Source organism: Thunnus maccoyii, chromosome 6, assembly GCF_910596095.1.
Source record: "Thunnus maccoyii chromosome 6, fThuMac1.1, whole genome shotgun sequence".
Classification (NCBI taxonomy): domain Eukaryota; kingdom Metazoa; phylum Chordata; class Actinopteri; order Scombriformes; family Scombridae; genus Thunnus; species Thunnus maccoyii.
In genome coordinates, this window is record NC_056538.1 from 133,126 (window position 1) to 138,853 (window position 5,728).

Consider the following 5,728-nt stretch of genomic DNA (forward strand, 5'->3'; position numbering starts at 1 on the left):
GAGGTCTAGAAATGTGCAATTATTTTCCGAATGGTGCAAGAAAACAAGAAAATGGCTGTAGGCTTCCTTAGCCCTCCACAGGAGAAAATCCTACAACAACCAGAATACATTTGCATGTGGTGCCCTCCAAGGCTGCTCCCAGGCAACTCCTTTTAAGGGTACTATCCATAAGTTCTTCAGCTGGTGGTGTGTTTACAGTGAAACAGCAACCAGTTTAGCAGAGACAAGTTAGCACTGACCAGCATTATTCTTCTCTGAGGCTTTTGTTCGTTCAGAAAATGTGTATTTTTTTAAAATTTGTCTAAGGATCACAAAAAAAATATGCATGGGAGTTTTATTATGCAGATCATTTCAAACTTACTGTGAGCTGCACACAAGCCAGAATACTGCAAGCATGGGCTGAGAAACTAAAACCGACCACCAGTGGTGGAAAGTAACTGTGTACATTACCTCAAGTACTGTGCTTAAGTACAGTTTTGAGGTACAGTGGAAACCACTTATAGTGATCATGGTTACAGTGATTAACTGTTTATATGGATCAAAAAGCTTGGGACAGAATCATTCCTATGGTCTACAAATGCTGTTTAGATAATTTGCTTATGGTAATCAAGTAGTCCGCTTACAGTGTTCATTTGGGGTTATTTCATACTTGAAAACATATGGTAAAAAATGTAAAACCACAGTAATTCTATTTTCTTTTTACCTTACTCCCATAATACATGTTTGATGTGTATTTAGTGGCTGTGGCACCATTATCAGGCTTTGTGGCGCACCTCCACGGGGTGTGTTTATTTGTAACCGCTGTGAAACAATCAGAAAATAATGTTTTATTCCTCTCATTCACTGGCTTTCTCACTACCACTGCTCGCTCTCCTCATCCACTCTCTAGTTATCTCAACCACTGTTCTCTCTCCCTTGCTCCCTCTCTCTCTCAGTTCAATTCAATAAGCTTTATTGGTATGAACGTCAAATGAACAATATTGCCAAAGCATCAAGGATAATACAATTCATTAAATGAAATAAAATCAATGAATAAATAAAAACAAGAAAATAGCAGAAAACAAACGTGTTTTGTGTGTGTTTGTGGTGATTTCTAGTTGCAGTTTAGTTTTAGTTTATAATTACATTCACTTTGAATAATCACATAAGCACTTCTGATGGGCAGGTTGGGACCTTGCATGGTAGCCTCTGTACCCCTTCAGCATATGAATGTGAATGAATGGGTGGTTGTGACATGTAGTGTAAAAGCACTTTGAGTGGTCGGAAGACTAGAAAGGCGCCATACAAGTACAGTCCATTTTACCTTTTTTTTTTTTTTTACCATTTACATATGAATAATATTGCCATAACATCAAGGATAATACAATTCTTAAGATAAAATTTAAAAAAGAGCAAGAAATTGCAGAGAACATTAAACACATTTTGTGTGTGTGTGTAACTATACACTAAACTGGCTATACTATACTTAGCACAAAAAGTAAGGAAATTTGTGTTTGGTAGATTATTTCTTTGTTGTAACAATGCTTCTTGGCAATAAATCTTATACCATTGGAAAGCCTGTTTATTTCCCCTTTAAATGGTGTCAAATTTCTAAGGAACATGCATTTGTGGGATGAGCAGCAGAGCTGAGTATGTGGGTTGCACCCATGAAAAATATGGCAAATTTTCTCTGCCAATGCCAAACAGCTTATTCTGCCATTGACTCTTGTTTGGTGTTTGGTGGACTGGATGATTGAAGCTTGAAGAAACAAGACATTGGCAATTTAACAATTTATTCATTTAACAAACAGGAGCCTCAGTAGTGTGTGGAAGAACCATACACAGCCACAACAGCCTCGCACCTCCTCTCCATGCTGGTCACCAGTAGGGCTGTAGTCTGCTGGTCGACTGGTCGATTAGTTGGTCGATATGCTCTCGTCCGACTAAATTCTCATTGGTCGAATAATCTCTGTTATTTTCATAAGGAGAAAAGTGCTACATCAATAGCTTTCCAGGAGTAATCCATTATTTCCTGCGGCAGGAGGGACAGACTAACAAATTACCTGTGAAAACGGGGGTGTATTCAAAACACCCCCATTGTTTTCACAACTTTGAACTCGCCCAACTTAATGGAAACTGCTAGGTGTACCTGTACTTAACGTTTACTGAACGTGCTGAACGTTTACTGAATCTGTGTTTCTCCATAATGACACAACAAGAACCAGGCCAAATTTTTTTTTAAAATATTTGATAATATTGAAATCGATAGCATTTGGGAGTCTCTGTGCAGCACTGTTCCGGTACGTGAGTCAACCTCTGTCGTTGCCTAGGAAACTATTAGTAGCGTCGCTCCGTTCAGGAGTATGTTTGCGTAGTGAGTGGGAAAGAGTGAGGGGCAGAGAAGTGATGGTGGATGTGAGCGGGGCAGAGGAAAAGGTCAGTAGTAAGTTGTCAGTCTGGCAGTAAATGTACAGTACAGACTACAGTGTGTCAGTTAATAAAAGCTAAAAAGTCACGTCTGTTGTTTCCCCAAATGCTGGAAAAGTAAAGGGGGTTAGCTCCAAAGTTAGCAACAATGGGTTAGCCTAACATGAAGACACAAAACAGAGAAATACAGAACAGAGAAATGTGTGGCTGCCGAGTTTACTGTGCACTCTGTCCCATTACATTGCATATATGTACAATTTTAGTCGACCAAGACTTTCTTTGGTTGACTACAGCCCTAGTCACCAGCCTGGTCACACTGTGTGCTGTGGGATGGCATCCCATTCTTCAACCAGCATTTGTCACAAGTCAGCCAACGTGGTTGTGTTGGTCACTCTGGCACGAACAGCATGCCCCAAGCTGATCCCACAAGTGTTCAATGGGGTTGAGGTCAGGACTGCAGGTAGGCCATTCCATCCTCTCCACTCCCAAATTCTGGAGGTAGTCTCAGATAAATCCTGCTCTGTGGGGGTGAGCATTGTCATCTTGGAAGATAGAGTTCGGTCCCAGACTGTGGAGATATGGGATTGCCACTGGTTGCAGAATCTCATCTCGATATCTCTCTGCATTGAGATTGCCTCCAATGATGACAAGCCTCATTTTTCCAGTGAGGGAGATGCCGCCCCACACCATCACACTGCCTCCACCAAAAGATGTTACTCTATTGGTACAGCAATCAGCATAGCGTGCTCCGCGTCTTCTCCACACTTTGACCCTATGATCCAACTGCCGTAGACAGAATCTGGACTCATCCTTGAACATAACGTTCCTCCACAGCAGCGTGTGACCAGGCTGGTGACCAGCATGAGGAGGAGGTGCCAGGCTGTTGTGGTTGTGGATGGTTCTTCCACATGCTACTGAGGCGCCTGTTTGTTAAATTAATAAATTGTTAAATTGCTAATATGTATGTCTTGTTTCTTCAAACTTCAATCATCCAATCCACCAAACACCAAACAAGAGTCAATGGCAGAATAAGCTGTTTAGCATTGGCAGAGAAAATTTGCCATATTTTTCATGGGTGCAACCCACATACTCAGCTCTGCTGCTCATCCCACAAATGCATGTTCCTCACGAATGTGGCACCATTTAAAAGGGAAATAAACAGGCTTTCCAACGGTATAAGATTTATTGCCAAGAATTTGTTGTTACAACAAAGAAATAATCTACCAAACACAAATTTCCTTACTTCTTGTGCTAAGTTTATATATTAGAATTTACTTTAAATAATCACATTTACAGATGAATAATACTGCCAAAGCATCAAGGATAATACAGTTCAATAATTAGAAGAAAAAGATGCAATTCATTAAATAAAATTAAGATAAACAAATAGATAAGTAAAAAGAACAAGAAATTGGCAGAGAACATTAAACATGTTTTGTGTGTGACTCTATGTAGTGACATTTGCAGTGCTTGCATTGGTAGGACTATGTAAAGTTGCAGTGTTGCCAAAGCATAGAAACACTGTAAAATTAAGGTCAGACAACAATAACATGACATTCACAATAATAAATAATGGAACAGATAAAAATAATAAAATGTATCTGCATGTCCCTCTCCTAATAGAATCTGTTGCTTTTTACTGTCATCTAGCTTTATATAGTTTGGAATGAACATATCAGATTTCTTAAAGTATTCCACTCTAATATTATTATATTTGTCACATTTTAAAAGGAGGTACATCTCTGTCTCTACCTCACCTTTCGTGCAGTGACCACAAACTCTTTTCTCTATCGGTAGCCACGACTTCTTGTGTTATCCTGTTTCTATGGCTAGACTGTGGTCACTCAGTCTGGATTTGGTCAGGATCTGTCTCTGCTTTGTATCTCTGAGAGTGAAGAGATACTCTGCCAATTTATATTGATGGTTTAGGGTCAGATAGCAATTGAGTTTGTTTTGGTTTGATTGGTCAAATGTTCCAGATAGTCATCTTTTGTTAGTTTAATAATATGGTTGACTCTGATTGGTGGTTGGAAAGCAGTGCTGAGGTTGAGCAGTATAGGGTGTTATTTGATCAGGAAGTGTCAGGACCAGCTGACAGAAGGGACTCTTTTGGGGGTTCAGTTCCTGGGTTTGTAGTGCCTGGAATCTCAGTGTGTCTTGGGGGCTCAATTTGAGATGTAAACAAAATTTAAGTGTTCTTTTTTTAATGTTAATGATCAATGATGGCTTGTCCCATCCAGTGTAGTCCTGATGACTGAGTGGAAGCCAAACTTCACTACCATAAAGGGCGATTGGTTGGATTATACTATCAAATATTTTTGTCCAAATTCTAATTGGTATGCCTATTTTGTAAAATTTTCTTCTAATTGCATAAAATGCTCGACATGCTTTTTGTTTCAGAGCATTCACTCCAAGACAAGAAGTTACCTGACGCACTGAGCCATAGATTTGTTAAAATTTACTGTCAGGGCCCAGTTCTGACAGTACTGCTCCAGGAGGTCCAGGTGCTGCTGTAGTCCGTGTTGTGTGGGTGACAGCAACACCAGGTCATCAGCACAGAGCAGGAATTTAACTTCCTTATTGTTAAGGGTTAGGCCAGGGGTTCCAGACTGCTCCAACAGTACTGCTAAGTCATTACTGTGGATGTTATATAGTTGGAGACAAGCTGTTGCCCTAAAAGATGCCTCTCCCTTGAGAGGCCTCTCCCAATTTAGAGAATTTTATAGTATTATCTCTCTTGCCAAATAGAATCAAAAGCCTTTTTAAAGTCAATGAAACTGAAAAACTTAAATTTTTTACCCTTGTTTTTTGGTGTATGTGATGATTGATTAGGGTGTGTAGAGTGTAAACGTGGTCAGTAGTGCGGTGATTTGGTAAAAAGCCAATTTGCCCCTTACTCAGGACATTGTGTTCCGTAATGAGGGCCAGCATCTGGGCATTGATAATGCTGCAAAAATTATCCCCAGATTACTGCTCACACAGATGCCTCGGTAGTTGTGAGGGTCCAATTTATCTCCACTCTTATGTATCGGGGAAATAAACCCCTGGCTTCAGATCTCAGCAAGGCAACCTGATTGAAGAACAAGATTGAACAATTGAAGGAGGGCCTGTTTCAGCTCAGGGCTGAGGTGTTTCAGCATCTCTGTCCTGATGCTGTCAGCTCCACATGCTTTCCCAGGTCTTACTTTTTTATGCTGTTTTCTAATTTTTTCATTGTAATTAGGTAATCAAGGGGGTTCAGATTATTTTTAATTGTTGATTCAAGGATTGCCAATTTTTCTCTATTTTTTCTGTTCATGATTGTTAGGTGAACATATAGTTT